Genomic DNA, 12,338 nt, shown 5'->3' on the forward strand with positions numbered 1-12,338 from the left:
GCCAATTGGTCTTCCTATCTCCTGCAATATACACTACAGAAAGGAGCCACAGAAGCTTGGGTTTTTCTTCACAAAGTTTATTAGTTTGGTAAATTAGCTGGATACAGAGAGTGGTAAACCAGCAAATTTCAAGGAGATGCATTCACCCTAATCTGCCATAATAACTGGCAAAATCAGGGAATCAGATGAGAAAGAGGTGTGGATTCTCTGCAACATTTTGATATAAATGCAAGAACTGAGAGTCCCTGAACCTTGAATCTGAGTCTCGGACCTGAGCTTGGGCCTCCCTTCAGGTAGGATATTAGCTTCTGACAAGCGCAGATCTGGAAACACCCCATACAAGTCACAGCTTAGGGAAATTTCTCTCTTCTGAAGCACAGAGCCCTGCAAGCCACCAGCAGTTCTGTCTGGTCCCGTCAGATACTGAGGCACATCCTCTTAGTGAGAAAGTAAAAGAGAGGTTTGGCAATGCCAGCTCACTGCAGCCTGGTTGTGGCAGTAGTGGTTCTTCTCACAAGTTCGTTGATAGACCATTTGTAAATGAAATTGGAGTCTTAAGCAGTAACTCACCCTAAAACTGAAACTGACTTTTGAGGTGGAGACCACTGCACTGGGATGCAACATGACAGAGGAGCCAAATCCAAGATCAGCCCGTCTCCAGTGGCTCATGACCTAACCCAGGGCCCAAACAAGAGAAGTCAAAGCTTTCCATGGCCTCCTGATTCCACATCGAACCGTCAGTGGAAAGAGTGGAATTAGAACATATAGTGATATCTAGGAGTCCATATGTGTTGGGGCAAGCCAGAAATAATCCCAAGGATGCCAGGCTCTATGTGGCAAGCCGCTATGAGTGGCAAGCTGCTACGAGTGGCAAGCCGCTACGTATTGGTGAGTCAAGACAGGTCATCCTTCCAGCTCAGTATCAAAAAAGTAATGAAAGCTGATTTATTTGTCAGGTAACAGAAAACCCTGCTAGATATGGGACTGTAGTCCCTGCCTAGTTTCATAGTTGTGCCCTCTTTAATTAGCAGTATGTGGTGGATTAACATTTCAGGAATTCACAGAGGAATAATTAATATGCTAATGTTGTTGGTAATAATCTACATAAAAGCTTTATAACAAGTTTGATGGTTTAGCCTGGCCAGAACAATTAAAAACCTCAAATAAGCAGTTCTTTCTCTTCAGGAAAAGATATCTCTGATATCAATGCCACAACAAATGGCTCATTATTAGCACCAGCAATAAAACAGGGAAGGACATCAAGTTAATAAAATTCCACTCAAAGGGCAGCTGTGTTTTTCTTTATAGCCATCTTCGCTGGAGATCATGTGCAAACAGAGGAGAGGTAGCACAGCACGAATGGCAGACAGTGTACAAATCCCGCAGGCAGGAGATAGTTTTCTCCCACTTCTGCAAGGCCCATTGCCTGAAGGCCAGAGGGTGACTATCTGCAGCCAGGCCTGGAGGTGACCCTTCCTCCGCATTGCCTACACAAGGGTGGGTTTAGGCTGAATCAGGAGGAGCTGTCTCTGGAAGCGAGATCCTCTTTCCCATGTTGCACTATCTGATTGCAACTCAAAGCCATTGCACCCTGTGCCAAACATCTGGAGCCTCTCTTTCTTTAAATAGAAGTTGGATTACATCTTCCAATGGGAATGAGGACTTTTTTTCTAAAATACTTTTCCGGCTATTGGAAGCTCAGATAAGGGTAGACACAGCCTTCCCCTGGTCAAACAATGGAATTTATAAGTGTCCAGAGGAACCAGAAAACACAGCTATTCCAGAAGGACAGGGGAAACTCAAAGGGCATAGATTTTGACTTCTAAAGTCTACACACAAGGAAGAAAATAAGTGTGCTTGTGAAAATGAGCTGGAGAGGAGGATGCAGCTGAAGGGAAAAAAAAATCCAACAATATATTTCACTAGGATTAAGTAATGTTGTCCCAAGAACTCACCCAAGAGTAGAAAGATGTACATGTTATAAAGAAACAAAATGTTTTTCCCCACTGTAAGCACTCACCTTGCAACATCCAATGTCACATATTTACCCCCTACGCAGAAAGGGGGATGTTAAAAGCAGTGACAAGCTGCTGTTGAACAGTTGCTGTTCACTCCTCCGGAGGCAGATGAACATCTCCAACCTAGTTTTGTAAATCAAAATCATTCAGGCATAGTCCTGACTACATTTGCCCGTGTGTCTCCCTGCTCATCCAGCCAAGCTTCTGACCTCCTGCAGGGTTATAGAGAGGGGAGGTCCCTAGGAATAAGCTACACGGACTGCAAACAAGACATGCTTGAAATCCTCAAAGGGAAAGGTTTGCATCCAAGCAAACTTCTTTATAATGATAGGTGTCAATTTCCTACTCGATACAGGTTTATGGCAAAAATTTACATAGTCAGATGATGTAAATATAAATCAGTACATGAGTGCTCATATAAGAAAAAATAAACCATTGCAGATATTCCACTGGGAAAGACAGAGTATATTTTTCAAGATCCCTAAAGCCAAGAAATTCTCATCTGCTTCATTTAAGAGGTAATAGATATTTGTTTTTGCTCTAGGAGGCGGAGGCACTAAATCAGAAGGGAATTAGGAGGACTCCATCTTGCAGGAGTCAAGGGGATTTTGCATGTGTTGCACATCATAAACTCAGATTCAGCACTTTGTAGTGTTGTTTTCTGTTGTTCTCTGGCTGCACTCTGCCTTGACTAAGACATAGCTACCTTTGCAAATGGCACTTTGGGTTCTGTGCCAGAGAACAGTAATGGTAATGACAGGTCTCATTGCAAAGACAGAGCAAGGTTAATCAAAAAGCAGATGACAAGATCCTAAGCTCTATTTAAGCTAAGTTGTGTAAATAGTGGTATAAGGCTGCTGAATGGCTGTTTTGCGTTACGGCTGTTAATGACAATGAAGGTCAGCAAGGAAGAATTAGGTAATATTCTCCATACAGTGTGTCCTAGAGATTGCTGCTTTGTTTACAGCAATGCATTACAATGTCCTACCTCTTTTCCCCTTACTGCTTTGTTAAACTCAGCTTCAGCTGTTGCAAACATTAAGTAAAAACGATTGCAGTGTGTACTGGGTGTAGGTGGCAAGGTGTTGCCAGTGTAGGGAGCTATTATCTGATGCAAGTCTTCTTAAAAGCACAGTGAGGAGAGGCCAGTGGCTGCCCAGCACTGGACACAGCCAGTTCCAGCCATCTCTGCAATGGACCCACCACAGGACACAGCTGAGCCCATCAGGCACGGGTGGGCACATCGGGGACAGCGCAACTCCTTGTGCTGCTTGGGGCTGGACATAGAGGAGTCGGGCGTTTAGAAGTGAAGTTGGGCTTGGGAAAAAAGCAAGGGTGGGATTAGGGAGAAGGAGTTGTTTTAATTGATTTTCTTTGTTTCTCACTACACAAATCCATTTTCTTTGGCAATAAATGAAGTTAATTATCCCCAAGTCGAGTCTGCTTTGCCTGTGACAGTAGCTGGTAAGCGATGTCCTTGTCTTTATCTCAGCCCACAAGCTTTTTCATCCCATTTTGTTACCCTGTCCCCTGTTGAGGGGGGGGAAGTGTGACAGAGGCTGGGTGGGCAATTGGTTGCTGGCCAAGGTTAACACAAGTGAATATCTAAGAAGTTAACTTACTGGGTCCCTTCTCATTCCAGTCCTACGTCTGACAGTGGTTGCATCCCCAGACTGCACTTCATGCTTTACTCTTGTCCCACTGCCAGTTTTTCAGTACTGCTGCCTCTGAGCTAAGACGACACTGGATTTCTCAGAACTGTATGGGGATGAAGAATAGTCTGGCCTGCCTGTGACAAGGGTGACACTTAGGAAGGACCTGCTGAAAGCTACATGTGGAACGTAATGATGTGGAGAGAAAGTGATACGGTACACATGGCAGCTAGGGAAGAGGTTTTCTGGGTGGCTGGCATAAAAGCAAGTACCTTCTATCAGGTGGCTTCATGTCCATTTTCCTGTTTACTGGTAACGTAGTGGATGTACAGTCAAGCCTTACTGACACAGTGCCATATTTTGTGCCTATATACTTATTACAGTAGGGGCTCCTATATGTGTTTTAAAAAAATGTATAAGAAGGAGAATAATTTAGATTCAGATGTTTATCTGCTTGGGATTATTATAAAAAATAATGAGTATCAACAAAAACTTTTTTTTACAGTTCAACACATTATTTTCACACAGACTTATCCAGTTTTTATGTATGGTATTCCTGGGTTTATTTATTCCACGGGACAATGGTTCTGCACATGCTACAACTTTTTTTTTTTCCTGAAAGTTTTTCACTATTAGTAATAGCTTCCTGTAAGGTATGATGTTTTTGTGTGCTAGTTTTTCAAGTGCACTTGCCAATACAACATTTATCAGTATAGCAAAGCAAGACATGCTCTAAGATAATAATATTAAGTAGACTCCTTATCCTCAGAGGACCTTTTTGGAAAGAGTTTATTACTGGAAATTTGGAAATAGGTTTTCATGTATAAGCTGTTAGCTGCCTTGCATCTCCTCCCATTTATTTGCTCTGACAAACATTGTAGAATTCCTGCTGCAGAGAAAACTGAGAACCAGTTTCTATGGCCAGGGAGTTTATTGCGAAAGTTTGTAGTCGAGCGAATAGTTGCTCTTTGAGTGGAAATTGCTTGCCAGAATCAGCTGCTGGCCATCAGCATTTGTTTTTATAGTGTATTTTTAAGAAAGATTTCATCAGAAATGAATGTCTATATCAGGCAAATTTTTGAAGTTTTGAGGGCAATAACAGGACATACTCATCCAGGGAGCTAGGATGAATATTTACCTCAAGGGATGATTAATTTTGTTATTAGGCAGAGAGGGGTGTTTATATATTGAGTTTCTATCTACTAAATTCAAAAAGGTGTGAGGCACATCTGTCAGTGTGGGAGCACCAAGGTGATTTCCTCTCTTCTTTTGCATCCTAGCATAAACAATTTATGATTAAAAGTCAGTGACAAATAAATTAAAAAGCTGACCAGATGGTTACACCACGCAGGTAACTAAGTGAATTGAGCCATACTCTATGTTGTATCCTAACAAATGCACTTAGCAGATACTATTCACAAGTGTAAAACACAAATTCCCTTTCAATTAAAATGCCTAAACAAGCAAGGGTAGAGTTAGGCACCTCGCCACGCTGGAATGCCAGTCCTCACTTTCAGAGCTGACGAGGAGCCCGAACAATTTGCACTGCTGCTCTCCATCCAGGGAGGCTGAGACTTCAGACACTCATTCGGATGGCACCTGTGTGCCAGCCGAGTCACCGTGCCCGCCTGGATGTGCCTCCCTGGCCTGCAGCAAAACTTGTTAAATCGTCACAACTTAACTGTGAATCCAAGCCCTGTATCTCATTTCAAAACAGCCCGTGAGTTCCTATGTTGTCCAGGAGCTGCTGGCAATTTCACTCTCTGGCCTGGTAAATAAGAAAAACATGGAAGCTTAAAAGCTGCCCAACCCTTCATGTATCTTAAGTCACCTTGTAATAGTCTGGAAAACCTTAAAATCACAAGAAGCTTGCCAGAATGACCACTTTAAATAAACAGGCATTAATGTTGCTCATCATAAGTGATTTTCACCTCAAGAATAGAAAGTAGGTGTTCACTTCATAGGTGAGCTTTATCATTCCAAGAATGAGACCAAATTTTCCTCATTCAAGGTCTAATCAACACCTGCAGAGACTGCATTGTGTTATTTGTGTTCACAGAAATGTGAATGCACCTCCCTTAACTAATGGGTTGGAAGGTTTTATACTAATGTATCTAAATTCGTTGTTAGTGGTTATAATGCAGATAGCAAGGCAATGGATTAAAGAACCATGGACTTTCACAAAGTCTAAGCAGAGGGCTTGCATTGCTTTTGAAGAGTGAGGCCTCTGTTGCAACGTGTAGAAATGCTAGGGCTCAACATAAAAATGGAGTATCTAGGGTGTTACTTGTAATCTTTGTCTGACTCAAAGTGGAGAATATATCTAATTTAATTTTAAACTCCTTGAAGTGAGGGTCTAGTCTAAGCAAATTCTCTGGTGTTCTGCTGCAGCTAGAGAGGAATGGCAGGCAGTTTGAGATAACGGTTCAAGCTTCTCATCGTAAGAAAGGAGTGGACTCTCTGTTGACAGCGCTTGTCTTTGTTCATGGAGCATAGATAGGCTATATGGACTATGGGGATCAGGACAAGTAGCTTAGAGTTAGGTGCTTATTTTTCAGACATCTGTAATCAAGGTGGGGTTAATCCTAGCCCAAAATGAAGGCTTCTGAAATAAAACTCCTGGAGAAAAACACACTTTGGGGTAACACTAAAAGCATTGCCTGCTGCAGTTGGAAATGAATTCTCGAAAGCAAGAATAAAAATTCAGGACCAGGCAGAGCTACTGAATGCCTTCTTTGCTTCAGTCTTCAGTGCTAAGACTGGCCCTCAGGAATCCCAGGCCCCAGAGGTAAGAGAAGAAGCCTACAAAGAGAACGACTTTCCCTTGGTCGAGGAGGACTGTGTGAGGGATCGCTTAAGTGATCTGGATGTCCACAAATCCATGGGCCCCAATGGAATGCACCCACGAGTGCTGAGGGAGCTGGCGGATGTCATTGTTGAGCCACTCTCCATCATCTTTGAGAGGTCCTGGAGGACAGGAGAGGTGCCCGAGGACTGGAGAAAGGCCAGTGTCACTCCAATCTTCAAAAAGGGCAAGAAGGAGGACCCAGGGAACTACAGGCCGGTCAGCCTCACCTCCATCCCAGGAAAGGTGATGGAGCAGCTTATCCTGGAGGCCATCATGAAGCAAGTGGAAGAAAAGAAGGTCATCAGGAGTAGTCAGCATGGATTCACCAAGGGGAAATCATGCCTGACCAATCTGATAGCTTTCTACAATGACATGACTGGCTGGGTAGACGAAGGGAGAGCCATGGATGTTGTCTACCTTGACTTCAGCAAGGCTTTCGACACAGTCTCCCATAATATCCTCCTAGGGAAGCTGAGGAAGTGTGGGCTGGATGAGTGGTCAGTGAAGTGGATAGAGAACTGGCTGAATGGCAGAACTCAGAGGGCTGTCATCAGCAGCGCTGAGTCTAGTTGGAGGCTGGTAAGAAGTGGTGTCCCCCAGGGGTCAGTACTGGGCCCAGTCTTGTTTAACTTCTTCATCAACGACCTGGATGAAGAGTTAGAATGTACCCTCAGCAAGTTTGCTGATGACACCAAACTGGGAGGTGTGGTAGATACACCGGAAGGCTGTGCTGCCATTCAGCGTGACCTGGATAGGCTGGAAAGCTGGGCAGAGAGGAACCTGATGAGGTTCAACAAAGCCAAATGCAGGGTCCTGCACCTGGGGAGGAACAACCTCATGCACCAGTACAGGCTTGGGGTGGACCTGCTGGAGAGCAGCTCTGCGGAGAGGGACCTGGGTGTCTTGGTGGACGACAGGTTAACCATGAGCCAGCAGTGTGCCCTGGCTGCCAAGAAAGCCAATGGGATCCTGGGGTGCATCAAGAAGAGTGTGGCCAGTAGGACGAGGGAGGTTCTCCTTCCCCTCTACACTGCTCTAGTGAGGCCTCATCTGGAGTACTGTGTCCAGTTCTGGGCTCCCCAGTTCAAGAAAGATGAAGAGCTACTGGAGAGAGTCCAGCGGAGGGCTACGAGGATGATGAGGGGACTGGAACATCTCCCCTACGAGGAGAGGTTGAGGGAACTGGGCTTGTTCAGCCTGAAGAAGAGAAGGCTGCGAGGGGACCTAATAAATGCTTACAAATATCTGAAGGGTGGGTGTCAGGAGGATGGGGCCAAGCTCTTTTCAGTGGTGCCCAGTGACAGGACAAGGGGCAATGGGCACAAACTGAGGCACAGGAAGTTCCGTCTGAACATGAGGAAGAACTTCTTCCCTCTGAGGGTGACGGAGCACTGGAACAGGCTGCCCAGGGAGGTTGTGGAGTCTCCTTCTCTGGAGATATTCAAGACCCGCCTGGACAAGGTCCTGTGCAGCTTGCTGTAGGTGACCCTTCTTCGGCAGGAGGGTTGGACTAGATGACCCACAGAGGTCCCTTCCAACCCCTACTATTCTGTGATTCTGTGACCTCAGTCTGTATAGTGCAGGCTACACGGCTCAGCCATGTTCTCCCCACACAGACATACTGCATCGTCTCAGGTACTACAAAATACCCAAACTCAGCCGTTCCCCCAGAAGTGTGTGGGTCTCCTGTGAGGTTTGGGTCATGTCCTGCTAGTCTGGTCCCTGCCAGATGGATAGTCCTGTCCCTATCTAAGAGGCTCTATAATATCTCTAGAGGCAATAGAATCCCATGTTTACGTAATTGAATCCCCTCCACAGTATGCTCTATCAGGAAACTGTCCCTCTTCAATAGCCTCAGCTCTGGGAGTCTTTGCAGGCATGGAATAGGAGCAGATACACCAGCAGTGTTTGAAACACAGACCCAGGTGCAGCTTACAAATGACAGAGAATGGAGTATTTTGAAAGTTTCCATTATTTTGGCTTTTCAAGTAAGCGGCAAACCTTTTTATTCTAGACACAGAGAGTTTCTCTTTAGTTTCTGTGTCAATAGGAGATTTCTCCACAATAGTGTTTGAAATCCCAGATATAGCTGCAGTTTGTATTCATGTCTTGGAAGGGATTTAGGCTGAAAAGTGAAACTGTGCATAAGGGTGTCTTTCATCACCTGTCAGAAAAAGCCATGTTGCAGCAGGATGCTAAAAAATCGGATATACTGAATGAAAGGCTATGGGAAATCGAAATATCTCCACCATCCTTCTTAACACCCTGTCCCTCTCCTTGATCAGTGATAGGCAATCCTCAGACATTTCTGACACCTGCAAAAACATAAAAGAGGCAACAAGTAGTATCTTCTTCTGAAGGTGGTGGAAACTGGCCCTATTTTCCTCTTCCACATGTAAGAAAATAAATGGATGTTTTCTTTTTTCAGGTCATGCCTTTTGTAGCTTCTTTGCCCCAGGCCAAACTAGCCTAGGTTATTTCAAATAAGTTCACATTGAGTCACTAGGGGAACTGACAGAAGGATAAAAGGTAAATAAAAATTATTAGAAAGCTAAAAAGTGGAGAAAGGAGAAGCTTTGGAAGATCACTCTATGCTTGAAGGCACTCTGGTTGTATCAGGACACAGACACAGGCACAGACACACATTCCAGACCTGCAGAGATGAGATGGCAGCAATAGAAACAAACAAGAAACTTCAGAGAAATTTGCTATCAAAAACACCAGCATTGGAAAAAATGTCACTAGGATATTAATAACGGAAAAAAATCAAAACATAACCAGACCCACTGCTTAAAACATTTATAAGAAAGAGCAGGTCCAGGCAGGCTTGTCTTATAACGTTTTTCCAAAAATTGGAAAAGTTTTTGAAATGTGAATGACATACTAGGTGGAATCAACTGGTTCGTCATCTATGCCTGTAGGAGCTATGTGGCTTTTCCTGACCCATAGCTTCTGCAAAGGCTGCTTCCCCAGAGTGTCCACCTGCCTTCACCCTGCACAACCACCAGTGATGAGAGACACAGACAACATTGCAGGGGCATCTCGGATCCCTCCATCATTCGCAGTAACTAATGTCAGCAAGACCAGCGATTCCACAGTTCCCTGTGCAGAGCAAGCTGCAGTTCTCCTGCCCTGCGGCTGAGGAGATCTTCTCCAGGGGCAAGCAGAAAATTGCTGCAGTCCCTGGCACCGGTCACTTGGAAGCGCACACGAATACATGCAAAGTCTGTTGGGCTGCAAGTGGTTGTGGTGTCTGTTAGCTGGATACCTTGAGCATGGGAAAGAAGCTCAATTTTTCATTCCTGCAAGGAGCAAACTAACCAGCAGATCTTCTCATCCCAGAGCTGCTGACGATCTGGGGTCTAGACCCTGACTGGTGCTCAACAACTCGCCATTTTCTAACCACTAGCCAATTTCTGCTCTCTGTCTCTTTTCCATTTGTTTTCCTTTAACTGTGTGTCAAAGCGCTGAAGCAGCTCGTTGCTCTGCTACAATTTCCAGCTGCTTGGGTATACGTGGCACAAAAGCAGTTTTGGTGCTTGCATGGGGAAGTATTGTTGGCTGTATTGGATACTGGCAGATAGCAATTTCCCTCTTTCTGTCTTTGTATAACACATTTGCAGCGAGGTGTTTTAGCCAAAAAATGAAAACAGACCATGTGCTTTAAGCAACTTTATTTTGACCTGACTTGAGTCTCTTTCCCTGTCTTCCTCATCCATCATTATGTCATTTCAGTTCCCCAGGGACGGGACATGACCAGCCCCCAGCAACCACATGTTATCTGGGACAATATTGACAGCCACCTTGCAAGACCCTCGTCACGTGTGGGTACCCCATGAATTTGCACCATTTCTCTGCTTGTTTCCATTTCTCTTTCGCTTTGGTGAAAAACTTCTTCTTGAAGTGTTTTACTCCTTCAGTGAGCCATGTTGTTTGCATGTCCTGTGCTGAGTCAGAAAATGGCAATATATAAGGCAATTGTATGTGGCAGGCTGTGCTAGAGGGTCATGATACTCACCAAGTAAAGAACTACAGTGGTAGAACATGGGATTTGTCAGCCCCCTGTGCAGGCAATGACAACCTTTTGTTGTATGACCGCACAGTTCATTCCCACAAAGCTTTAGCTGGCACACAAAGTGGATGGTACCCAGTTTATGAGCAGGCACTCAATTTTTGTTGTTCTTTTATTGTTTAATGGGCTATGTACCAAATACTTTACAAGCTCATTTCTGAAAAATGAGTTGTTCTTTACTCTGTAGGCCTTTATGTGTCATTTATGACTGCAGTTCTAGGCAGTTGACAAACACCATTTTCACCGTGCTCCTTCAGGTCAGAGAGGGACCATCCTCACTCCTTTCAGCAGAAGCATGGCAGAGAGAGATGGAAGCTGAGAAGTGCCCGCATGGCGGTGTCCCACTGACTGACGGCACTGGCACGTCTCTGTGTGAGGGCCCGGCACAACAGGAGCAAGGCTGCCCACCAGCCTCCTCCTCCTCTGTGCCTGCACAAGCTGGGTGCCAGGGGCTTCGGCTCAGCGCCCTGGCAGCAGTGACTCCACAGTTCACGGCCATTGCAGAAGAGCTTGGCTTGTCTTCCTCTTCAGCAGAGGCAGGGAGAGAAATCAGCCCTTGAGGACTTCATTCATCAGCCTTGGCCATGAGGTGGACCAGGGTAGATGGGAATGTTTTCCGCCTGCATGGCTTGCTGTGCTGATTTCCCACAAGCTATTTTTTATCAGAGATGAAAAGTTGTATTTTAAAAGCAGCAGCTCCACAAACCAGTCCATTCTGGATGGGGAATAAGACCAGAGTTCTTTGAAAAACACAGGAGATGTGACAGAGACAATCAGCAAGCTGGTTCATCGCCATGAGGTAGGGAAGTGGAATAATTTTACATTTCCTTGGTGATTTCAGTGTTAGCACAGTCAAGGTTTGGTATTTTGCTTTGAAAGCTTATTTTTTTAAAGTACAAGATGCATTTTAGTGTAGAATACAGATTAGTTCTGCCCTTTATTTATCACCTAATTCTAGGTGATGTATTTTTATCATGTCTTAGGTTTTAGAAATATGAACAGGAAAATGCAAGGCCCTTTCTCTTCCCCTTCACTACTGCTCAGGGATAAAATAAGGTCCTACTCACATACATGACATTCAAATCCATGTGCTACAGTGTTCAGCCTTAAACACAGTGTCTTTGCTTTAATTGAGTACCTGAACTCAAGGAAATGCCTTTCCAGGAAGGTGTCAGGGTCGTTTCAGCTTCTCAGGTGAGTCATCTTGCACTAGGTCAGCAATAGGGTAGGACGCCCAGCAGTGGGGCAGCATCATGTAGCACCTGATCTGCAGCCAGGTACCTGTGCAACTTGTCACACAGGACCTGCCCATGTTGGTCACAGTGTAAAATCCCTGCAGACTAGGAGCTACAAGATCTGAATAGTGGCCCAGCTCATAAATGACTCAAAAATATCATTATGTGTTATTTTTGCCCTTTTTCGTCTTTCAAGACATTTCCTTTTCTCCCTCATTTAAAGCTGACTGGAATAAAGAAAACCATGTTGTAAACATTTTGTCGTGTCAGCTTTCAGCTTTGCCTTAATTTTTGTATTCTTTCATGGCCAGATAAAACTAAACACTTCTTTTTATTTCAAGTAGTTGTAGTAATTTTTAGCATTATTGGTATGACTAATAAACAATATTTTGTTTCTATAAAATTGATTTTTTTCCATTTAAAAAGTTTTATCAATTTTTTTGTTTTGTTTTATCCCACTCTATGCACAGTTCTTTTCCAGTCACCCTGACAACGACAAGGCTAAATGCTGAG

Source organism: Opisthocomus hoazin, chromosome 3 (genome assembly GCF_030867145.1).
Source record: "Opisthocomus hoazin isolate bOpiHoa1 chromosome 3, bOpiHoa1.hap1, whole genome shotgun sequence".
In the NCBI taxonomy this organism is placed as follows: domain Eukaryota; kingdom Metazoa; phylum Chordata; class Aves; order Opisthocomiformes; family Opisthocomidae; genus Opisthocomus; species Opisthocomus hoazin.